Source organism: Talpa occidentalis, unplaced genomic scaffold, assembly GCF_014898055.3.
Source record: "Talpa occidentalis isolate TD23 unplaced genomic scaffold, MPIMG_talOcc4v2.1 talOcc4.9, whole genome shotgun sequence".
Classification (NCBI taxonomy): Eukaryota; Metazoa; Chordata; class Mammalia; order Eulipotyphla; family Talpidae; genus Talpa; species Talpa occidentalis.
Window position 1 is genome coordinate 92,485,149 of NW_023605305.1, and position 26,158 is coordinate 92,511,306.

The following is a 26,158-nucleotide window of genomic DNA, read 5'->3' on the forward strand; positions in this document are numbered from 1 at the left end:
GAGGCCCCCGGGCGCGGCGATCCCGGAGGCCGCAGCGGCCCGCGGGGAGGCGCCGGGGTTCGGGGGGTCTTCCCCGTCCTGGAGGCAGCCCCCACCGGGGCGGCGGCCGCCTGGCCGGCCCGCCCCGGGCGCACGGCGGGGTCTGCAGAGGAGGAAGTGCCCGGGCCCCGGCGCCTGCGTCACAGCGGGGCAGAGCGCGGCCAGGGCCGGCGGCTGCGGCGGCCACCCGGGGCTGGGCGCTGGGCGGCGCTGGCTGCCGCTGGCCCGGCTGCGCGCGGGGCGGCGCTGGAGGCGGCTCCGTCCGCGGCCCGGGAGGCGGAGGGGTGGAGGCGGCGGGGCTGGGGCGTTAGCTGAGTCCCGGCTCGGAGCCCGCGAAGAGGACCGGGAGGAAGGCGCCGCCGTGGCCGCGGCCGCAGAGCTCCGGGCGCCAAGAGCCATGAGCAGCGGCCCCGCGGGCGACCCCGCCGTCGCCGGCCGCCGCTGAGCCCCGCCGACAGCCAGCCGGGCGCCCCCCGGGCCCCTCGCGAGCCGGCCCCCGAGCGCGCCGAGGTAAGGGCGGGGACCGCGGAGGGATGGAGAGGGGCGGCCCGCGGGGGAGCGCGGGGGAGCGCGGGGCTCGGTCCGCTAGGTGCGCCGGAGCCCGCGCGCGCCCCGCCTCGCCTCGCCTGCCCGCGCCCGCGCCCGCGCCCGCCTTCCCCGCGGGCGGAGGTGGTCGCTACCCCAGGGGCGCCCCGAAGCCACCGCTGCCGGGGCGCAGGGACCCGCCAACTCCTGCCCCACCCCGCCCGCGCCTGCCCCGGCGATCGGGCGAGGGACCCCAGCCTGGCGCGGAACGAGCGTGGCCGCGGCCGGCTCTGCAGACTCGGGGGTGGGGTGAGGGCGCGAGGACCGGGAGAAAACCGGACCGCGGCCGGGGCGACGGTGGGTCTCTCTTACCTTGCAAATCCCCCACACCCCAGGGCCTGTCGCTTCTAGTCCGAGCTCCCCTGGCCAGCCCCGAGCGCCTGAAGTTAGCACTTTGGAGCAGGGCGATCTGGAGGTCTCCGAGCGGCCGGGAGCGCTGTGGGCTGGTGGGCAGAGCGGGCAGAGCGGGCTGGGCGGGCTGGGCGGGCCCAGAAGCCAGGTGTCTAGGCCGGCGCTTGAGGCCAGCACCGCTGTCTTCCACCCCAAGCCAGGCTCGCCCATCTTTCCATTTGCAGCTGGTTCCCAGCAAGGAGGTGGTTAGGGATGGAATTAGCAACTCGGGAACCTTAGGATGTGCTCTGTAGACACTAATTACTTTCTTTTCTCCCTCAGCCAATTTTCCCACCCCCATCCCACGCCTGGCGGTATATACATAAATCAGAGTCCAGATCTTTCAAAACCTCTCATGGTACCTCGCTTGGCTTAGCCACCCGGCGGGTCCCCATCCCAGAATGCCTAAGTCAGAGTCTTAAGGCCAAACTTCTCTTGGTTTCAGATTCTTTGAGCTTTCTAAACTACCAGCAAAACAGTTAGGAAAAACAAGTTTCCCTCCTTAAAGTAAACATCAAGAACTAGTCGATGTGGGGGAGAGGAAGGTCCCAATGACCATATTTAACAAAGCCTTTTCTATGGTGGAGAACTGGGTAAAGGAAAAGGCAGCCCTGTTTCAGTTACATACTTCTTAAAAACCTTCAGTAATGTGAGAAATGTGGTCTTCACCAACTGCCAGGTTTTGGGACAGGTATGCAGTAGTTTCCCGAGGTATCAAGAGGCTTCTGGATGGAGAGTCATTAAAATGCCACCAAGATGACAGAGCAGGAAGGTGATGGCAGCCCTCACAGTTGGCATAACTGCAAAATCGCCAGGGCCAATCAGCTTCATAAATTTATATTAAACATTCTCTTTCTTTGTTTTAAATGATGGGATGGCTCTGGCAACCCACAATGTAAGCTGAAGGTCACAAAATTTGCTCAGACCCATTACCCTTGTGTCAGATGTGGGGACATAGTGAACAGTTAGATGTATGAGGTCTAAGATATTTGAATTCCTGTGACTTGATTAAATAGGGAGGACTGAGAGAGTAAGCCTGACTTGTTTTACTTTGGTGTGATGAACTTAAATACTGTCTTGAGGTCAGTTTGTTTGTTTGCTTTTCAGCGGTGGTAGGGAACAGCTTTGTAAGCATGGGTGTTTTTCATGGTTCACTTAATAGACTGAGACCCACCAACCCAGTGATCATATCAGAGATAGCAAGCATGTTTAACCATTTTCTTAGTAATACAGTCATCAAAGTCTTGTTAATGGTACTAATCTCTTATTTCTCAGATTAAGCACTTTGTTGAATGAAATATGCTTTTTCAAGGAAATGCTTTGGGGCCTCCCTGGTGGCCTAGGGGTTAAGTCTCAGCTCTATCACCTCTACTGCCTGAGTTTGATCCCCAGCTGGGGAACTAACTCACATGGCACAGCAGACTCCTCCGTTCTCACCTGCTGCTCCCCTTAGCAGTATATTTCAGTGGATCTGCCTGTTCTGCTCCCCACTCTGTCTCTGGTGAATCCTCTTACCCCCTGCACTTTTGACTTACACCCCAGTTCTTCTATACAAAAAGAAAAAAAAAGTAGGAATTGCTTTAATGAATAAAATGTGTCCAGGGCTATGAACAAAATGAATAATTTTCTGCTTTAATGACAATTTATCTTTTAAAAACAGTACCAAGATTTTTTTAATGACCAATTTTTTAACAGTACCAAGATTTTTTTAACTCCTAAGATATACAATTTTTACCACACTTTAATGTTCTTTTAATGATCTGTAGTATAAGTTATAGTCACTGAAAACATTTTTAAAATAAGTTTAAAAAGAAATGGATTGGAAATATGCACTTGTTTTACCGAGCATTGTGTCAATAATTCAATATGGCACATTAATAGAATCTATCTGTTCTAGGTACCTAACACAGTAAACCCTTGAGGTAGATGGTACCACCCATATGTATCAGAAGAAGGAAGAGGCTTAGAGTTTGTGATTTCCTCAAGACTATTCAGTTAAGTTAGTGCCTACATGAGGCCAAGCCTCTTAAGTAATCATGTACTTTTTCTGTTATCCAAAACTGCCTCTTTTTCTATATACATAATGTACCATAATGACCACATAAGCAAACTGAGATCAGGAAGTAAAGTCACTTGTCCTGGGTGTTCCGTGTGTGTAGCAAAATTCAAATTGGGAATGAGAGCCATCTCTGTCCCAATTCATGCTCTTGCCAGTCATCTCTTTTAAATGGCTGATTAAGAGCTTGAGCTAAATGACATTTTATTCCTGCCCATCAGCTATTCTCACCCAGCAGAGATTGGTCTCATGCGCTACAACACACTCCCAAGATTTTATATTCAATCTCTAGAATGCTGGCTGGATCTCAGCACTGAATCACAAATGACAGCATATTGCAACCCCAGAGAGTGACATACTATAAAGGTATCCTTGAAGCCACCACTTAATTTCTTTTAAAATATAAATCATTCTGGATTGGCATAGGATAAAGTGTGTGACCACAGATGGGAAAATCTGCTCTTAAATTCTGGCTCTATTGCATAGTAGGAGCACAGACTAATTCACATTTTGAACTTCTTTGAGCCCCACTTTCTTCATGTGCCATGAGGTTCATAAAGCCCACCTAGCTAGATCATTCTGAGATTAAATGTAACAACCCATGTAAAGGGTGGTTCGTCACTTAGTAGGTACTCACTGCATAATAGGAATTAATATTCCTATGTCCTAGCACTGGTTGAAATTCCTCCTGTATTTCACTTTATGTGTATCTTACATGCATATAGTCAGTGCTATCAGTGATTCACTCTTCCTGCAGGTATTCACAGACCTAATCCAGTTTTTAACATCTTTAACTTTTAAATCACATCCTGTCTTGTTGTTGCCCTGACTTAGAAGCATTTATTCACCTTATGTACTTTGTACTTCACCCCACTCTGCCTATGTTTTTTTAGAATTTCACTGGCCATATTTCAATGGATGGGAATTTGTAATTTTTGGCAAGCACACTTTCCTGTTTTCTACCTCTCCTGATTTCTCAGCCTTGCTTATCACTCAAGGCACCATGACAATCCCAGTATCTTCCTACCACACACCTATCACACAGAACTTCTTTCCAATATTGTGCATGAAACAAAAAAGAACTTGAGAATTCTACTTTGACGTGTAACTTACTATCATACCTCACCCTTGACCAAGCCTCTCCCAGCAGAAATGCTGCACCTCCTCCAAGGCCCAGTCTAAATGCAACCTCCTTCCTGAACCCACATACCTTCCCCTTTTAAATTCTTTGTCAATTAAATCTTAATTCTGACAGTTCCTCTAATGATTTTTTTTTAAATTTAACTCTTTGAGGTCAGGGATGTTTTTATATGTCTTTATATTATTTGCATAGTTTCAAACATAGTTGGTTTCTATTTCTTGAATAAAAGATGAGTCAGCTATCCTGAGAGAGATTCTCAGAATTATTAGGAAAATACACAAATTTTTTGTCTCTTTTGTATGATTGTTAGTGGTACCACCCTCTTTTCTTTTCTCTTGTTCATCCCAGTCTTCACCAATCTAACAGGTATTACATTTCCTGGAAGGTGATAATTCTGTAATTACCATGTAAGATATCTTTGTTTTGTTAATAAATTGATCCCATGGTGAATAATTACCTCGTTAGGTTGCAAGTACATTGAGCACATCAACAGTATTTGAGTAGTTTGGCGTTTAACATGGAGTAATGGTCCAGATGGGTTTCTTTAATTAGGAATAGGATTTACCTATGAGAAAAGAAAATCTACCTTGGAGAGAAGGTTAAGATAATAAGCAAGGTTTACAAACCTCTTTGGTTAGAAATAGGACTGGACATTGCACAGTGTGGCATCTACAGCCAGAAGTGACCTCAGAGAACATTAGCACAGGGAAAAGACACAGAAGGTCTCATTACCAATTATGAGGGGTAAAAAATTACAAGGAGGTGGTAAAGAAAATGAAGCACTGCTATTCAACTGTATGACTGAAGCCTGCTAGACATTGGTCATTCCAGACCAGAGAAATAGGAAAGAGATTGCCGGGTCAGTGTGGGCAAAGAGGGGAAAACTGGTGTGGTCGCGAACTTCTAGTATGTGACTGTGCTCCCTTTGCGCTTAGGGCTGGTACAGAGAGCCTAGAGGGTTATCTCAGAGCTTTGCTTTAAGTAGATAGTTTGGCAGGAATATATTGTACGTTTCCTAAGTATTAAAAGGTAGAGACTGACAGAACTTCTTTCTAATATTGTGCGTGAAACAAAAAAGAACTTGAGAATTGTACCTTGATGTGTAACTTACTATCAAATTTGGGGAGTGAATTTGGAATCATTTTCTGGCATTGGATGGGTATCCTTTTAAAGTGGGGTTCTATAATCTATGCTGTATCCAGCTGTGAATAGCAGTTGGTAGCAAAATGGTAATATGGCTTCAGAAAATGAGTAGAGTTTAGAAAGGAAAAGGGAAAATTGGCAAAACCCAAAAATCAATTTTGAATTGATTCTTTAAGATGCTTTAAAGCTTAGGGAAGTAATGGAAAATGTTCCAGATGACTGAAATATTTTGAAGCAAAGGAATACAGGAGAACTAAATATTCTTTAAAGAATACTTCCATGGAATCAGGACAAAAGATATTCCCACTTTTGCCATATTAATAGTTGCCATGGAGTAGGGGAAGTGGGAATTGAAGTGACTGCTTAATGGGCCCAGGATTTCTCTTTAGGGTGATGAAATCTTCTGGAACTATTGTTGATGATGCACAGCATATAGTGTAGTTAATTCCTCTGAATTGTACATATATTAATGTTTAAAAAAGTAAAGTTTATATTGTATGATTCTTAAAACATAAAATACAAGTGACTGCAAATCTATGAAAAGAAAACACCAAAGAGGAAAATAAGGATGCCCTTGCAGTTGGGACAGGAAGACTCTGGTTCTAGAGTCTGCCCTGTATTTGTCTCTTGAACCACTGGAGGTGAGTCAGAGATTACTCCAGCTGTGAATCTGGTAAATGGAACTAGCTCCTCTAACTCTGGAGCTGGTGCTGAAGCTGGTGTTGATTTTTCACTTGCTGTGTAGCCACAGCAGCCCTTGTTCTGCAATAGTTACCAGAGCTGGCTCTAGGTCAGAATGTTGTACTGGAGTTGGATGTGGAGCTTGATCTAGATCTGAGTCTCTCTTGCAGGGCTCTGTCTCTGAAATTGTTATTAGAACAGGTTCTAGCTCTAGAACTTGTGCTGGAACTAACACCAGAGTTGCTGATAGAGCAATCTCTATCTTAGGCTTGCTGTATGGTGGTGCTGAATTGTATCTAGCATGGGGGTGGGGAGGTATTTCCACTGCTTCTAGCGTTGAAGAGAGAGAGAGAGCAACAGAGGAAAGAGAGAGAGAGAGAGAGAGAGAGAGAGAGAGAGAGAGAATTTCCACACCAGAGAAGGATGGGGATGTAGAGCAAAGTTCATTTAGCTGAAACAAACAAAAAAAACTCTAGGTTTTAGATTCTCTAGTGAAACTCTGAACATGATGGCACTCATACAGAAGTGTTCCTTATTGTTGTTTTTCTTATTATTTTCCCTCTCAGAGCCCTTCATACACAAATTGTAGTATCATGATATACTGTGTATCTATTTATGTACTGTGATCCTTAAAATCATTGTTTTAAGATGTTTTTGCCCTGTCCCCTAGAACCAATTTTTTGACAGAGGCAAGAGTGCCTCATTGAATTGATAACGCATGTTTCTATAGTATGTTGGAAAATCACAAAAGGGACATATGAAAATAAGACACAAAGAGTAGTCCCAGGTATTTGTATGAAAGCATCTGCTACCCTAAATAACAAGTCCTCTTGAATGAGATTGAGGTCTTTTTGATGTTTATCAAAAAGTACACTTTATTGGCTTTTACACTGAGGTCAATTATATATATATATAGGTATATATAAATAAATATGTAAATATATATAGATATATATGTAAACATGTATTTCTCCCAATTTAACCTTGGAAAAATTATTAAATTCATTGTTATCATTTCAAACCTCTACTACCTGCATCCTGCATCTTTTCATTTCCTAGATGGTTAAGTTCTCATCATGATTGTTCTCATCATGATGGTTAAATACTCATCATGATTAATTGCTGTTATGCTGGAAAGGCTCTAATGTTAGCCATTCACTCTTAAGTCTGGTTAAATATATGTAAGTATAAATTAATTTGTCTTTATCAGAGGATTGGTCTCTTAAACATTGCTTTATAATTATAAAATACTGTGTTCCCTATCAAATAGATTTCAGTTCATAACAAATAGAATTTGGTGCAGGTAGGCCTCTGAAGTTATTCTTAGCTTTTCATGTTCTGTCCCTTGCTGTGGTTCATTAAGGAGCATCCACCTGGGCTGGGAGCTTCTAGGAGGATGTGTCTTCTTTACATATTGACTTCTTCCAGCATTCGGAGTCTGTTGGCCATTACAAGCTCGCTTCCTCCAAAACAACTCATCCTTATCTCCTCCAGCTTTGAGTTTATTCATAGTTCTTTTCCCTTTCCTCGAGCCTCCAAAGATCTTTGTTTTTCAATATCCTTTCTCTTTGTTTGATTTTTGGGGCTGCACTGAAATTTCCATGAGGGCAGAGGCCATATCTGTCTTATTCACTGTTGTAATCATAGCACCTGCAGAGAGCCTGAAATGTAGGAGTTCAAGCAATAGTCATGGGGTATGTTACAGTGATATTTCTAATCTAACATTGTAGAGTATCCATTTCCCTTTCTATTATCTTTAATTCTGGTAATGAAACTTGACAGTGAAATTAGAAGCTGTCCTCCTTAATAGGATCATAAAATATGTACTCAGGCGTATTTTTTATAAGTGGTTGGAAATTGAGATTACATATTATATAAAATATGAAATTGGGACATCAAAATAAAGCCCCAGTAAAAATCACTAAGTAAGTTAAATGTATGAAGATTCATAGATCCTGTAAATTCTGCCTGTATATTTGAAGAACTTGTCAAATCCATAAAAATTACCAACTGGTCCTTCTCAAATATTTTTAGAGGTTTGTGAAAATCAGAAACAGGTTCAGATATCTTTTTTAAAAAAAAATAGGAAAGATATAGCCTATAAATCCAACTTCTGGAAAAATACTACAGAGGATCATTTAGCTAATCACCTTAAATTTTTTTAAAAAATAACAGAATAACTTCATGAGGAAAACACTGCCAAGCTTATTTGTATTTTCTCTTGACATTAACAAGGTTCAGGGTAATGTTATCAGCAAAGTTAGGAAATACTGCACACAGATAAGTAATACACAGAGCTTTCTACTTAATGTACTGTTTTGTATTTTCCTGTAACCAGAGAGTAGTTATCGAGAGGAACTAACAGCTGGAGGTGGGTCTAGGGTTAGGACCTGAGCTGAATATTTGAGCATTTAATCTAAGAATCTGGATGCCTGATTTTCCTATAAGTAGCCTCAGGGTGGATAGAGTAGATTGATATTGATGTGAAGACTGGGAATGGGTTTGGTACATTTAAATAAAATAAAAAAAAGAAATAGTCAAAACTAATCAATGAAATTCATTTAAGAGAAGTATAGGGTCTTACCTTGAAGAAAAACAAGCCAACCATATAAATATATTAGATTTTTGTTGTTATGTTAATTTTTATATCACCAGCATTTAGGAAAGTGTCTAACATGTATCAATGGATGTATAAATATTTGTTGAATGAATGAAATGAAGGCTGAAGAAAGACTAACTCTCTGTCATTAGAGCAAAAGTAAAATTATTCCTAAGGAGGTGGTGATGGATAACTCATACACTAAATGGAATTCTAGAGAAAAACTTTTTTGGATAAATAACTTATGAGCATGTGTTAAAGTTTAAATTCCATCTTTACATAAAGGACATAAAGTTTCTAGTAGGTCAATTCACAGATTTATTCTCAGTAAAGACATTTTATGAGGAAAGTAGTTGGTTAGATATCATTGTTAGACTAGATAAAAATGTGGGTTCAAGCTCACTATTCCTTCACATAAGGAAGTTGTGCATTATATCTTGTTAATGGATTCTGTCTCAACTCAAGTTAAAAAAATTTTTTAAGTAGTCACTCAATTTAGAAAATCTTTGTGATCTGTTGTGGTCAAGGAAAGATCCCTCTCTCTCATTCCATTTTTGTATTAATGTTTGAATTTGCTACTTAGTCATTCACAATTCTTAGCTTTTAATCATACATAGTCATAATTGCCAGCAATATTTTGATATTACTTTGAATTGAAATGTGTTTTTATTTTAATCAGGGAAGGTTTTTAAATCATAACGCAGATTGACACTGTTTCATTATTACCTATTTTGGGTAGTTTATGAACCTGGTCTGTACTTTATGTGTTCATTTAGCATGTTTTATTTTAACAAATGTGGCAAGAAGTATTGATGTATTCATAGAAGCTAGCTTGTTATGTGTTCAGCAAATTTACTACCATACTGAAAAACTACTAAAGCCAAGGCATTAGCTTTTTTGTGGAGGCTTTGTAAAATTCTTAGTCATATTTTTAATTATTTCTTTCAGGCCAGAATTATTTTATATTGTCCTCTCAGCTTGTCTTTTTTAAGGTCAGGTCCCCAGAAGAAGCACCCAATTTCTCTCCATCACTTTTCCCTCTAGTTTAACTGGGGTGTCCATCTTTTCTCAAAGACCCTCTATTCCTTCTGAGATTCTGATCCATCTAGGAAGTTGAGATTCTGAAGGATATAAAGGTACCAGACAAGTATCCAGGGAGAACATTGAGGTGTTGTTGCCATTTATGAAGTGTGATGTTAGTACCTTATTGGATTGTCATACCAAATTAAATGCAATTCATCTGTAAGTATGACACATTTGGCATAGCATGTAACAAGTATGTACTTCAAGGATATACTATACTATACTATACTATACTATACTATACATTAAGTGGGACAGATTTTTTTAAAGATTTATTTATTTATGCATGCAAGAGCTGGGGTACAGGCCAGAAGTGCAGGGGGTGAGAGGATTCACCAGAGACAGAGTGGGGAACAGAACAGGTGGATCGACTGAAATACACTGCTGAGGGGAGCAGCGGGCAAACAAGGAAAGGTCTTCTGCGCCATGTGGGTATCTCCCTGGCCAGGGATCAAACTTGTGCTGTGGTGGCTGCGGATAGCTTCATAAGTTGCATCTTAACTCCTTGCGCCACCAGGGACGCCCAAGAAGGACAGATCTTTAATGAGCCTATCAAGTAGCTCTGTTACCAGAAGTAAAGTGTCTCAGTAATGACTACCGTTCAGTGTCGTTTTGTGGACTAGGCAAACCTACATGTATCACATTTTTCTGAGGATTTTCAGGGATTCCATGATAATGATATCATCTACAAATAGATTTTTATGGCTTTTAAGTCTAGTTAGAATAGGTGAAGTTTAATGAAATAATCCTTAACAAAAGCTACTGTCTTTTAAAGATACTCCTTTAAAAGCATTCTTTATGTTCTATTATTTTCTAGTCCCAACTTTTTCTGTTATCATTTTATACAGGATATTCTCCTTTCATGGTGGTAGCATGCTAGAAATTTTCCAAGTTCAGGAACTCTAAAGAGTTTGTTCATGTCAGGTAAAATACTAAGAAATACAGTCCCTCAATTCCTAAAGCTGAGCTTCTGGCATATACAAATTGTTTGGTAATATACTAGAGATGTGCATTTGATAGAGCTGCAGGTATAACCAGTAATAAGGGATGTCTATATTAGAAGCATTTTAACTTTTAGATTTTTTTAAGAGTTACTTTATGAATGTAATAAAAAAAAACTGTTAAATTGTTGTCATCAGATGTAAAGGATTTAAATACACAGAAATCCCTTTAAAGAACAACAAAAGGAAAGGTGAAGTGGAAACCTCTTTCAGAAGTTGAGGAGAAGTCAACATAGAAAAGTATGTGAAATGAATCACACTAGCTTTGGGAGCATGGCATTTTGGATTTGAGTTTTACCCAACATGAACAAACTCTTTAGAGTTCCTGAACTTACAAAATTTCTAGCATGCTGCCACCATGAAATAGTGTAAGAGGAAAAACAGGACCTATATCAAATACCTTTCAAAAAATAAAACATCAGTCATGGGATAGTTTGTATCAGATACCCTTCAGGCAGATAAGAACCATAAACTTGGGACAAAATTAAAAAATTAACCATTGGGGGGAAGGGTGGGGGAAAAATCAACTATTGGAAGGCACTGGAGAGCAAGCAAAAGCAAGTAGAAACTGGAGGGAGGTTGATGCTTGAATGAAAGGAATAGCACTAGGCAATATTTGAAGTATGCTTCTTTGTGAAACAGTTCCCTGGTCTATGCTAAATCTTAAACCAGATGCTGCAGTCACATTGACATGGAAAGTCAGAGGGAGGAAATTTGTCCTTTCATAGTGGCAAGAAAGTGAAGAGGAGATCTTGAATGAAAGTTACTAAAGAAAAGATCTCAAAATATTCATATAAACTCTCTAGATCTCTACCAGACTCCAGAAATGCTCCTGGAGGTGATAAACCCTTAGAGCCGGGAAAGGTAGAAGACCTAAACAGATGTTTTACTGCCACTCACCTACGGAAATAGTTTGGAGTTGAAGATAACCAAGTGATGACTTGCTAAAAAAACTTCAGGGAAAGTTTACATACTTCAGAGCCTCTGTAACAGTTCACAGAATATATATTTTAAGAGCAGAATAAATGAAATGGAAAATAGGTGAAAGTAAAAGAAAATGCATCTGTCAAAAGTTGGTTCTTTGAAAATCTAAATGAATCTGGCAAAACGTATAAAAAGGTGGGACAGCAGAAGAGAAAAAGAAACAGAATCCAAATTATCAATATTGGGACTGTACGAGAGGGTGTCACTACAGATCCTACAGACATTAAAAGGCTAGCATGGAAATATTGTGATTAATTATATTCCAATACATTTGACAACTTTAATGAAATGAGAAAAAATCCTTGAAAAACACAAATCATAAAATCTGACAAAAATTTTATTAATAACCCAAAATTTTCCCACAGGGAAAACTTCAGATGAACAGTGTCTATGTCAGGATTATAAGGTTACCTAAACAGTCAAAAAATCTTTCACTATAATTTAACATATTAAATGCTTCTATGTCCTTTCTCCTTTAGTAACTCAGTAAATGCAGAAAAATCATTCAGCACTTTCAGCATCTATTTCTGAGCTTTTTAAAGATTATCATAAATCTCATAATGTTCTTTTAGTTAAAAAAACATAGCTGACATCACACTTAATGGTAATGTGCTTTCCCCCTAAGATCAAGAACTAAGAAAGGTATGTGCTCTTATCACATCCATACAACATTATACAGGAGGTTAACTTGTGTAATCAGAATGAAAAAAATTAAAGGCATAAATATTAGGAGGATAAAGTAAAAGTACCTCTCCTTACAGACTTTGTGATTATAAATTAAGATTCCATATCCTAAGGAATCTACAAAGTAACAAATAAAAATAATAAATGTTATACTAATCTGTGATTGACATGTGGGTTTTCAGATTTTACAAATGAAATTTTGGAAGTAAACCTTTTGAAGTCACTGTTTCAGCCAATCCTTGTACTTGAATGTGAAGATGATTTTACTTATCCTGAAGGGGTAGCTAATGAATAATCACATTCATAACATTTTACTTATTAATTTTTTTTAACTTGGCAGCTTCACCCCTAACGTGATTGCAATAAACAGAACTGCCTACTGTTGACCCAATTAAGGAGTTCAGGAGAAAATCAATTAAAAGTGTTGTTAGCATCCCTTTTACTTGTGAGTGCCACATTCTAGATTTATAAGAGAAGGAACAAATCTTTGATGCTACCTAGATGCTGTTTAGTGTGTATCAAACATGTTTTGAGTTTATCCTAGGTTATATTGATGGCGCTCCATTTTTATTGCTTTAAAATTGGGGCATTTTCTTAAAAGCAGCATTTTAAAATGTTGCAAGTAAGAATATAGATGCCCAAATCTTAAGAATTCATACTCTTGATTGGCTTATTAACTAGTAACACTAACTCAGAATGTATGTAAGCGATGTCACAATTTTAATCTCTCTTCAAACCAAGAATCTTTTATTTTCCTACTTGTTTTAGTTCAGTTATTTATGATTTGGAAATACCAAAGAGCTGCACAGAAAAAAGTATAATTGTGCCATCTGAGTAAAATATGCAACAAGTAAATAACTCTATAACCTCATATTGAGAAGAGGCCATCTCAAAAATAATTTTTCTTTTTGAGTTGCTAGTTATCTAATCTATTTTAAAAATAATTAATTTTTTCTTAAGATATGTTATTTATCATATAAATCACTAAGCTGAATAATAGTGGTGACAGTATTTAAAGTATTAAAAGTATTTCTATAAGCTTTCATGTTATATGGTATTGATTATGGTCGTAATATTTGAATGCTATGAAGGACAAATTATATTTTTGTGTAGATCTGCTCCATAGACTATAATATTACCCTCTGGTTTTAAATTGATTATTTTGAATTGCATTTTGTGTTGCCACTTAAAAATAATGTAATCAATGTTCAGATTAAAACTTATCAAAAATATGACATTCTGTGGTTTTGCCTGCTACAGTATTTCCTGAATATTCAATCATTAAAGAAATAGAAGCCAGTTATAATTCAATACAGTTGAACATAACTATTAAAGACTCATATTTTTATTGTAAATAATGATCTGACCTCTGAGATAATTATAAGGAATTTAGTAACTTTCAGTAAAATAGGCATCCTATCAAAGAACGAAAATAGCATCAGTAATGCATGAACTAAAATGCATTTTAGCAGATCTGTTGTGATAATTTGCATATTATATTATTTATTTGTTTAATGTATGTAATTTATAGGTTTTTACTATAATTACAGAGTTGTGCAATTTAATTTTACAACATTTTTTGTCACTCCAGAAAGAAACCTATACCCATTAGCTATCATTCTCCACCATAACTCCAGTTCTCATCCCAAGCTCTTGGCAGTCACTAGTTATTTTCTGTTTCTATAAATTTCCCTATCCTGAACATTTCATGTAAATAATATCATACGATATGTGACTTTTATGAATGGTTTCTTTAACTTAGCATTCATATATGTATGCATATGCATATATATGCACACACATACATATAAATATTTGTGGTTCATTCGTGTTGCAGAATTATCAGTACTCCATTTCTTTTCATTATCAAAATATTCTATTGTATGGCTGTACCATTTTCTGTATATATTTATCAATATTCATCAGTTGATGGACATTTATATTTTTCTATCAGAATAATGATCCCATGAACATTCATATGCAGGTTTTGGGGTGGACATTTATTTTCATTCTCTCAAATAGGTATGTGTAGAAATGGAATATGGTGACTGTATTTAACATTTTTATGTAAATAAGATATAATGTTTACATCATTTCTCAGAATAAGATAAGAACTAAGACTTGTGTCTCTCTTTTTTTTTTAAGATTTATTTATTTATTTATTTATACAAGCACTAGGTACAGTCAGAAGCGCGGGAGGGTGAGAGAATTCACCAGAGCCAGAGTGGAGGACAGAACAGGCAGACTGACGAAATACACTGCTGAGGGGAGCAGCGGGCACTGCAGGAGAGGTCTGTCGCTCCATGTGGGACCCTTGCTGGCGGCCAGGAATCGAACCGGCACTGCAGAGGCTGTGGGCAGCTTTGCAGCCCAGTGCTCAACCGCTGCACCACCAGGGGAGGCCTCTGTGTCTCTCTTTTTAATAAAATTTAGCAAGATATTTTTATATGTCAAAATATTCATCATTGTCAAGAATATCAGTTGAACTTTGAATTTTATAATTAAGCCATACTTTGCAAAGTGCTGTTAAAGCACTATTAAATCTCTTTGGATTAAAGATTCTGATTAAGAAATATAGAAATGGCTGCTGAAGGCTGAACTGTTGTTCATTTGCATATTATTTGGTTCCTTATCTTTAGTGTTCTGGATACCACCCATTAACAACAAGCTTGCCCTTTGTACATTTTCTCCTCTTTTTGTTGTAGAAATGTTGGGTGTTATTTTACATATTCCATTATTCTAGATATTTGTAACTGTTCATTAACTTCTTCCTGGAAAATTTGTGCACCATTCATCTGAGTCTTGCAGTCTCTAAAAAGATATGAAACACTTTTACAAGTAAACAACTTTCTTTGGTTCACATTCTTTTAGGCACTGCTTTTTTGCCTGGGATGGTGATAGAGGAACTATCTTGATAAATTGCAGTTCTCTTTTAGTCTATTTAGCACTGATCTTTTAATTCACTGTTAGACCAAGATCTGACAGAAATTTCCCTAACTCTCTTCACAGCTCTTGTGAAATCCCCCAGACGGATTTCCCCCTTTTCCCTTTATGTCAAAATGAGTGCATTTGTTTAAAGGAGGTGTTCTCCTAATACACAAAGGACAAACTACTGTCACCATTTAACCTTGCATTTTAGAGGTGAGCTAAGCAAGTGGAAAGCTATAGGTCTAGAAGATGCCCGAGGAGCTTACCCCCAAAACAGAACATTATAAATTACCACTTACAGACACAAGCAAATGTATAGAAAACCTCTAAATCAATTTCTACATACAATTGCAACTATTAGATAAATGCAAAACAGATGCAAATATATACAAACCTACTGCAAGGGAAACAAAGAACAACTTGACTTCTGTGAATGGTCATATTTCAAAGAGTTAAATATGACTCTTAAAATAGTATTGAATAAACATGTTAATGCCTTTTCAATTCCTTAATGAAGGATCCACAGGATGACAAAGCTGATTAAAAGAGCATTCAAGGAACTGTTTGAAAAAAAGAATGCTGTTGCTAGCTGAGATACAAATCTAACTCTCAGGGTAATGCAAAACTTTATGGGATTTGCTTTTCTATTGGAAAAAATCTGTAAGTCTGGAATTTGATAAGTATTAATAAGCAAATCAAATAAACTGTATCTCTTTGTTAAATAATGCTTGGATGTGCCAGTTACCAGCTTTTCAAAATTATAATGAAAAGATATATTGCCTTCCCTTTGGCCATTTCCAAATTTAGGCTACTTTTGTCCTGAACAGCACATACTTGCTCACCCTAAACTTTCTGTTTAAGGGCTTTGGTTGTTTCTTAGTAATGTAACGCATGTTAAACATGGAATGTGTCAAATACATGTTCTATGGAACTCCTCGCACTGAAAATATGGAATAGAAACTGTGGTTCTACAGTTGACTACCCTTCCCCTTATGTCCCAAGTGGTCCCTCAGATATGGAAATACCTCTAATCTCATGCTGGAGAGCAGTTCTGTTTTAACTCCAAGCTCAAGTTCTGAGAGCCCACACTGCCCTCCAGGCTCTCAACTAGAAAGCAGATGGTCCTAAGTACACTAGCATGAAAGTTCTTTCATATGGTCATTATACTTTGACTTTTAAAAGGTCAAATTGGTTTTTATCAGTCCACAATCCAAGACTCAAGAAGAGAAACATAAAGGACTTCAATGGCATATATGCTGTGAAGTTTCTTGATCCAGTGACTGCCAAAAGCTTTCCTTTTTTGAGATGAACAAGTCTCCTTGCAACTCCAAGAACCATTGCAAAAGAAACTGACAAACTGTGACCTATGTAGTTAGCATCTGCAACCTCTTTATGTATAGCCCACTTGCTATGACTGGATTTTACTTAGACTGATTATAACTGATAAGACCTAAGTATTTGTTACCTCTCCCATTATGGAGCAGGTTTATTTAATGTCTAAATTTTAACAATTTAGATGTTAGTGTGGATCAAAACTTTATAACAAACTTGCTATAAGGGAAACACTCTAATAGGCTAATTCAAATACTTGCTCTCTTGTTAGGGACATTTTATAGGGAAAAAAAATGGTTAGAAAAACATTACATTCAACATGAAAAGAAAAATTATTTTGTTAAAGGCCACTAAACTCTTGGTTGACAGCTGGTGAATTGTGTGGGTGGTAACTAATTTCCCAGACATTAAAGTTCATGAGAATCAATTACTTCATTTCTTTTGGGAGGGAGGTTGCAAGTTCAATCATATGAACATATTCAGAGAATTTTTCTTTTACAAGGCTGTGTACTAGTGTGTGTGTGTGTGTGTGTGTGTGTGTGTGTATTACTGGTATATTTTAAAAACATGCTCTAGGATGCAGTAAAAGGAAAATAGAATCAAGGAATCATTTTGATGTCACACTCTTACAGTTTAAGACTGCAAGTGATTGCACAGCAGACCTCTCCTGTCACGCCTGCTGCTCCCCTAAACAGTATATTTTGTCAGTCTGCTTGTTCTGTTCCCCACTCTGTCTCTGGTGAATACTCTCACCCTCTCACGCATCTTGCCTGTACCCTGGTTCTTGTATAAATAAATAAATCTTTAAAAAAAAGACTGCAAATGAATAGGAAGATTAAAAAAACTTGGAAGAGTATCAGAAGGGCATGACAATGAGGACTAGAGCACTAAAAACTGGAATCTATGTGGAAAAAATGAAAGGAATTGGAGTATTTCATCTGAGATGAGAACAAGGAAAAATTTCATAATGACTCGCAGTAATGTAAAAGAATCGTCAACTGAATATGAAGAGCAATTTTACTTTTCCTGAAAAGAGATAAAGGCTTAATATATAGTGCAAGGATTTAAAAGGGAAGAATTTTCTGACACCACGTCATCAGCCTTTTCACAAAGTTTGTGCAGGCTAGATGTTTGGGCAACTTAAAGCTAGAATAGAGTTGGAGTGCTGTGCCATTGTTTGATGTGATCTTGTCTGAAGCTTTCGCCAGATAACCCCTTGAGATCAGTCATGTGTTTTCAATTCAAGACCATAGTGGGTGCAAATCACCAAATCTATCTTTTTTTTAAGATTTTATTTATTTATACAAGAGCTGGGGTACAGGTCAGAGGCACGGGAGGGTGAGAGGATTCGCCAGAGGCAGAGCAGAGAGAAGAACAGGCAGATGGACTGAAGAACTGCTGGGCGGAGCAGTGGGTGAGACATGAGAGGTCTGCCACACCATATGGGTATCTCCCTGGCCTGCTGGAAATTGAACCCACGCTGCAGAGGCAGCGGACAGCTTCATAGTGCTGTGCTTAACCCACTGCGCCACCAGGGAGGCCCCAAATCTTTCATTCAAAAAGATTATAAAACAGCCACTCTCCCTGGGCTCTTGCTCTGTGACAGAGGAAGTAGGGTAAAATAATTTACGTGTGGCACAGATAAGAACTAGCACTACCAGGGAGAACCAGGAAATAATTTGCAAGTATTTAAATATCTAGAAAGGGAAACAGAAAAAAATGGCTCATAATCCAAAGATCTGAAGGAAGGGATGGACTCATCTGTGTTTGAGGGCAGAAAAATCCAAGCAGAGAGATCAACATGTGTAAAAGCGTATTCCTCTGGCAAGACAGGCATAGTAAGAAGACTGGAGTACCTGGGTTATTCTGAACAAGGAGGAGCGTAACTAAGAGAGGGTGCTGTAAGCCTATGAAATATCTTGTCCACCTCTACTCTGAGTAAGATGAGGAGTCACTAGTAACATGAGGTCATTAGTAAGACATTATTCAGAATATTGAGATTCTGAGTAAATAAAGGTCATAATATGATGTGAGCTAAAAGGACCACTCTGGCTACAGTGTAAAGAATTCCTCAGTCAACTTTTAGCCTCACCGTGTTTACACTCTTAAAAAATTATCAAAGACACCCAAGGATTTTTATGTGGGTTATGTCTATAAATATTTGCCATATTAGAGATTTAATCCTAAGTATTCATTTATTTTTGTATAATAAATGTACATGCAACACAAATGTCATGTATGAAAATAACTATTACCCAAAAAAAGAGATGTTATTTTACATTTAAATCTCTTTGATGTCTAAAAAAGGAAATATTTTTTGCTACTCCTATGAAAATAGTTTTGACATTTGATTCTGTGAAAAGGCACACTTTGAGAAAATGGTTGGGGAGAGACTTGACATGGAAGTCCTGAGACTTGGCATGGAAGCATCGAGATTAGTTAGGAAGCTGTTACAATAAACCATTTGAGACATACTGGTGGCTTGGAGTCCAGCCATCAAAGTAATGAAAGATGGTCAGATTCCGGATATATTTTAAAGATTGTGCCAATAAGCTTTGCTCATCAGCTAGACCCGGATGTGAGAGAAAGGCATAAAAATTAGCCCCAGGATAAATTTTCGGGAGAACTAAAATGTGGATGGTTTGAGAAAGGTAGGTTTAAGGTTGAAATGATTCTGTTTTAGACTTAATTTCAAAATGTTTATTAAACATACAATTGTAAATGTCAGCCAGCAGCTGTATATTTAAATCTGAAGTTCAGAGGAGGAAATTTTTATTTCCATTCCTCAGTGTTTTTTTAAAAAATGGGTAAAAGTAAGTTTTCTGAATCCTCCAAGTAGCTGAGATATAGTCTTTACTCTCAGATTTAAAAATTCATTTCACTGACCATTCAACTCTAAATTGACAATTACTTTCCTTAACAACTTTAAAGACTTTTATTCCCATTTTTTCCTACCCTCCAGTGTTATTACTAAAAAGTCTAATGCTGTTCTGGTTTTTTGGTTCTTTGTGCATGGCCTCTTACTGCCTCTCTCCCCCAGAAGCTATTGGGATCTTCTCTTTATTCCTAATGTTCTGAAGTCTCACGATCTATGGGTCTTTATTCATTCATGTTACTGAACACTTTATTCAGTCTTTTTAATATTAAGTGTCATATCCTGCAGTTTGGGAGATTTTTCTTGAACTATTTTCTTGGTAATTTCTCCACTCATTTTATTTTTTTTTTACTCTTTCTAAAATTTCTGTATTCCAGGTATTGAATCTGGATACTGTAATCTATTTTTTCTTCCCTTTTGCCTTTCTGTTCCACTTTAAGATGAATTTCCTCAACATTAAAATCTATATAACCCTTTTGATTTTTTGATGACCTTATTTTTGATTTCCAAATTTTTTCTGATGTGTGTATTTTATGGATACAGTATCTTCTGCTTGCTGTCTGAGAATACTATTTCTAGTTTAGAATTTTTAAAATGTGACCTGCTAGTCTCTGTTTTGTATGTTTCTCTTGCTTTTGGCTTTCCTGAGTGTCCACGTGTGCCTTTGATTGCATGTGTCTTGCTTACATTTGTTTTTCAGTTAGGCAGCATCCCCACAATGTCTGGAAACCGATAATTGAGTTTTCATATTTAATAGTGCAGCATCAAAAACTGTGTGGAGTTCTGTGTGAACAGTAGAATTTTTTCACTGAAGAGCTTCATAACCTTTTTTGGGAAGACTAACATTTGGATGTCACTGTGGCAGAATTACAACTCCTGGCATCTCATTGTCTTCCAAGATCTTGTCAGAGTCATTTCATTCTCCATGCAAACCAAAAGTGTGTATTGTGAATATGTGTATATGCATATGTGTGCATGTACCTGTGTATGATGTGTGTGTATGACAGTGCATTGGTTGGACCTGTAGACGTATGGCTCAGTTTTATAAATATGCAAGCACCCACCAAAGAAGTAAGAATTATCTAAGAGCCAGAGTGGGAGCTAGCAACTTGGATTTCCAGTCTTAATGCTCTTTCTAGAATTAATACTCCTCATACTTTTATCAGAAACTCCCTTAAGATAAAGATTTTCTACTTATCTCAGGATGCATGAGTAGAGCTGGAAGCAATCTGTGTGAAGGACCAAATTTCACTTACTATCTTGTATTTTAATTTTGGAAAGCACATGAAACTGTATTCTTATTGGTTTTAGCACTTCCTTTTTAGTCCCAAATTTTTGAGTGAAATGATTGTGCCAGGCAAATATATCACATGCAAACTGTGGCTTGCCATGCCTTCCACTTGGCATGTTTTCCCCTACTTTGGTATGAACACTGCCACAGACACTAACGACTTAAGTTCAACTGCTGACTTAAGTTCAACTCTACTTCCTGCTTGCCCACTAGTGGGAACATACCCAGATGTTTGTGTGAGATCATTTGGCCTCCTTATGTCTTGATGCTCCAATATTGCCCTCATGTCCCTTGCTGGTCTGATAGAGGATGATTAATACTAAGCCTACATCCCACCTCAGAAGTGGGCAGGAGGGTATATTGAGGGCAAACTCCTTTTCATTAAGGGTTGAATATCTTTTCTGTTCTTGTGTCATTGGCTAGGGCAAAGTCACATGATCACACCTGCTCCAAAGGGTCTAGAGCCTATGCGCCATCATGTCATTCTACAGTGCTGATGTGTAATTTTTGCATGTATTGTCATGTAAAAAGGAGAGACCGGACATTGGGAGACACTAAATGATCTTGCCCACAGGGTGTTGTCCAATCTGAGAGCTCAGGACTCAAAGAACACAGAGGCTTAGTAGTAGCAGCTGGCAAGGAAGATTCAACACGAAGACCCTTTGAGTGACTGCTCTTAAAGATCAAGACTTAGCTTCTAGGAAGGGGTCTTCCTTAAAGGGACATTTCGTTCTCACAGATTGCAGCTGCTGACCATCCCGGAGGCCCCAGAAATGCAGCTATGTTCTTGGATGGCACAAGTCAGAGGAGCAGCCTTTCCACGGGGTGGGGGGGTATGATCTAAGCTTGCAGATCTAACCATGTGAAGGTGGGGGGAGGAAAGGGTCCTTGTTCTTAAGGGGCTGTTCAGTTGGCCTTGTCGTTACTGGTCAGAGCTACTGCGATGCTCAGTACTGGGTAAGCTCCAGGAACTGCAGTCTGCGGATGCAAATTTTCACATTAAGGACCTCTGGGCTTTCAGATGCCTAGTTCAAGAATGAGGCAAGATGACATTTTTTTCTTTTTTTTTAAGATTTATTTATTTATGTATACAAGAACTGGGGTACAGGCCAGAGATTCACCAGAGACAGAGTGGGGAACAGAACAGGCAGACTGACTGAAATACACTGCTGAGGGGAGCAGCGGGCGAGACAGGAGAGGTCTGCTGTGCCATGTGGGTAGCTCCCTGGCTGGCTGGCGATTGAACTTGTGCTGCAGTGGCTGTGGACAGCTTCACAATGCTGTGCTTAACCCCTTGCACCACCAGGGAGGCCCAAGTTGGCATTTTCATGGGGTTTTGTTTCAACATATCTATGCAGAAAGGACAAGCAATTCATGGATAAGAGATGATTGGTTTGGACAAACTGGCCAAGCTTGAGGCAAGGGAGAAGATTATCCAATGTTTTAAAGAGGACACCACAAATTTGATATACTTTAGGCATTTTTCATGAACAGTAGCTATAGAAGAATGTAGAGTAAATGGAGTATATCAAAATATGGAAGTTTCTCAGGAGAGATCCATAGCTAATATTTTCTTAACTAAGGAGGTTAGTAATTATGATATTTACTGCCAGGCACTTTTCTGTATGTGCACAATTTGAAGTAGTTGCCACAGAACTAAATTCTGGCTATAAAGTTAGTGTTGTAGCCATTGCATTATGTTAAACCAAATGATGAGTGGAGATGATTTTTTTATTTTTTGAATTAATGTGACTTCTTATACTGAATTTGGAGTTCTGGGAATGCAGATGTTTAATGAGGTAAGATAGGCATATAAAGTAAGAACAGGAATATTTTTTATTAGTTTTACTATTGACTTATATAGTTTGGACTAAGGACTTCGTGTCACCCTAAATGTACAAAACAACTACCACACAGAGAAGAGAATTCACCCAAATTACTTTTAAGTTTTTTTTTTACATTCTATTAATTTCATGTGTGTGCCATAATATGAGCATACCCCACTTTTAAATGGTCTGCCTAAGTGAGCTCAGTAAGCAGTGATGAAAGATGAAAAAAGAAAGATGCTTAGTATGATGGCTGGCTGCTGCTGCAGAATATTCAGAAAATTTATTCTTCAATAGAAGGGGAAAACTTTAGATTTAAATTATAGCTGTGTGCAAAGGGTTATATCACAATAGAATAATTTATATGCAAAACCAAAAATGTGTTAGGTGAGGCAGTAAGGTGTATTGTTAATGCCAAGCAGTAGATGTATTTATAGAAACATCTCAGGAATGTCTGCATATGACTGAAAGCATCTTTACATGTATTCAGCTAAATTGAGAATTTTTTTTTTTAAATATATTTTTTTTAATAGAGGCATGTTTTTTTTATTTATTTAGTTAGTTAGTTAGTTTTGTTTGCTTGTTTATACAAGCACTGGGTACAGTCAGAAGCGCGGGAGGGTGAGAGAATTCACCAGAGCCAGAGCGGGGAGCAGAGCAGGCAGAAGGACCGAAGTACACTACTGAGGGGAGCAGCGGGCGGCAGGAGAGGTCTGCGCGCCATGTGGGACCCTCCTCCGGTGGCCGGGGAGCAGCCGGGGATCAAACCGGCGCCGCAGAGGCCGCGGGCAGCTTCGCAACCCAGCGCTCAACCGCTGCGCCACCGGGGAGGCCCTAAATTGAGAATTTTTTTAATTGAACTATACATTGCTTTCAGAAAGCCCCCTTGTACCACATCCAAATAAGAGTAGAATAGGTCCCTTATATGAGGAAACCACAAATCTTGAAAACAGTGGTGTTCCTTGATGTTCTTTGGCCACACTGCTGTTTAGCTAGCTAGCATTTTTGCTAATGGAATTGGTTGAGTCTCAGAATTAGTTTGCTTAGTATTTTTATGTTTCTGCCAGGCCTCTTCCTGTTGACATATTCAAACTGAATCAAAAATTATGATGTGTGTGACATCATAAGCAGTTTAAGTATAGCATTTGAAAACAGTCGAAGGCTCTGATAATATTAATTAATCTATTTGGATGTGTTTACTTAGAAACCTGGAATGAAGCCTACTTTAAAATATATTTGCTTTAAGGATATAATCTGAAAAAGAGTTTGAAAAATTTTAACCTCCATAACATTTTAAAAGTCATTCCCCATCTCTCAACTTTACATCGTCCAGCTAAGGCATTTTATTCAGTAAATATGGGGAACATGGTAGAATCACTTTATTTTAAAAATAGACAGTGATGTCCTCATTTTGAGAAAAATTATACCTAAGCATCATCACTATTTTTATACTAGAATCACCTAAGAACAAAATTAAAGAAATTCTCATCTTTCTAAAACTAGGCTGTTGACACAAAAATTGAGCCTGCGTGTCATTATCTTTCATATCAAGTGATAAACTATAAAATATTTATTTAAAATATGCATATATGTTATGCTAAAATCATTTTTCCAACAGGAAAATGGATTGTCTGTACCCTCATTTAGCTATTGGGTGAAACAGATTCTACCCTTTAAATTCTTTAAAGTTATTAAGTGCTAGGCCAAGAGGCTGAAAAAAATGAAGATATTTGAAGTCAGTTTGGAGTCACCGCCAGTGGAAAGCAAACAGAAATGTGAAAGAAAACTTCTCAGAATATATGATGATCTGAGTATAATATAAATTTAAAAGAAAGCATCTCTGATACTATATGTAAATTAATTGGGACTTTTTTGGCAATGTTACCCCAGTTTTAAGAAACACTTCCATAAAGGAAAAGACCTTTTCTTGCTAATTGATTCCTGAATAAAATCAAGTAGGGGGAGCGAAAGGAGAAATTTAGTTTCCGATGCTGTTATTTGTATTGTTTGTGGAATATCAGGTTTGGTGGCTTAGAATAATTAACTCTAAAAACAGATTACCTGGGTTAGAGTCAGGCTCCTCTAATTACTGCTGTGTAACCCCAAGAAGGACATTTAACCTTCTTAACTCTCATTTTCCCTGTAAGAGTAGAGTGCCTAATGCCTGGGGATGTCTGGGGATTAAATAACAATGATGCATGTTAAGTGTCTGATACTGTGTAGGTATATAGTAAACATTAGCTTATATTCTAATGGAGGTAGGGTTTTCCTTTATACATAAAGAGATCTTTACTAGGTAAGATCAATACTCACTGTACTTATAAAAGAAAACACCTATAAAATAAAAAAGGACCCAATCAGAACTACAGTTCTAGGATTCAAAGCACCATCTATGTTCAGAAATGGCCAGGGTTGGGGATCGGAATAAATCATTGCTGTGCATGTCATGTAAAGCCATAACTGTTCAGACAAGTAGGTCAGAGGCTGTGAGTGCCAAAATGAACCACGCAGTCTCTACCCTTAAAGAATTTGCAGTGTGGGAAGGGAGATACATGAATATATAAATAACCCAGGGGAGTGAAGGAATGAACAGAGCAGGTAGGGAAAGTGTTGGTCTTGGCCTGCATGTAAAAATACTCAGCCACAGGCTTCCAAAATAGGACACTGCAGCTATGGGCAAGACCCTTCCAATGTCATCCTGGCAGCATATGCTTCCAACAGGCGGGTGGGCTGCACGGCTCAGCCTGTCCCTCTTGATGTGGCTATCTGGGGGAAATTGGAGTCCAAGGTACATATTAACTAAAGATATAAAAGTATAAATTCATAAAATATTGATATCACTTAAAGTCAATACTGCTTTGGAGGACCAGATTATGCTTTTTCCCCCTTTAGACATTATCTGGCATGTAGGTTTACTTTTATCAAAAGTAGCAGAAATATGATGTTTGTAGAGGAGTTGGTCTCAACCTCAGCTGCATGAATCCCACTCATAAAAGAAACCTTGTGTCTGGGTCCCACCCCAGCTGTTCTGACCTAACTGGACTCAGGTATTAGTATTTTTTAAAATCTTTTAATTTATATATATTTTTTACACCATCGTTCATTTTTAAACAATGTTTGCTTTCCCCCTACCCCCAGGTGTAGTTCCCATAGAGTTTCCTTCACCAATGCACCTGTGCTCCATCACCTCAGTCCCCTGTGCTCCTTCCTCCCTCCCTCTGATCCCTCTCCCTCCTCCTCCCCTGCAGGATGTGTCTGGTTTAAAATTGTCTGTTTTTGTTTTGTTTTGTTGTATTTTGTATTATTATTATTTTCCCCCGATATCTTATTTCATTCCTATATTCCTCCTATAAGTGAAACCATCTGATATTTTTCTTTTTCCTTCTGACTTATTTCACTGAGCATAATTCCTTCTAGCTCCATCCATGTTGCTGTGACTGGCATGAGTTTAACCTTTTTGATTGCTGAATAGTATTCCATTGTGTATATGTACCACAACTTCTTGATCCAGTCATCTATT

The 26,158-nt window shown here is 38.6% G+C and overlaps 1 protein-coding gene across 3 annotated transcripts in view; it reads left to right on the forward strand.

The window, feature by feature from the left end:
• LRRC8C (leucine rich repeat containing 8 VRAC subunit C) overlaps positions 1–26,158 on the forward strand; it is a 99,807-nt gene that overhangs the window by 28,450 nt on the left and 45,199 nt on the right. The window contains exon 1 of one of the 3 annotated variants that reach the window (XM_037498748.2): positions 346–549. The exons of the other annotated variants lie outside the window; for them this stretch is intronic. The gene's annotated coding sequence lies outside the window, so the exon portion shown is untranslated. Of the gene's footprint in view, positions 1–345; positions 550–26,158 lie in introns of those variants that run through there. 3 annotated transcript variants of the gene reach the window in all.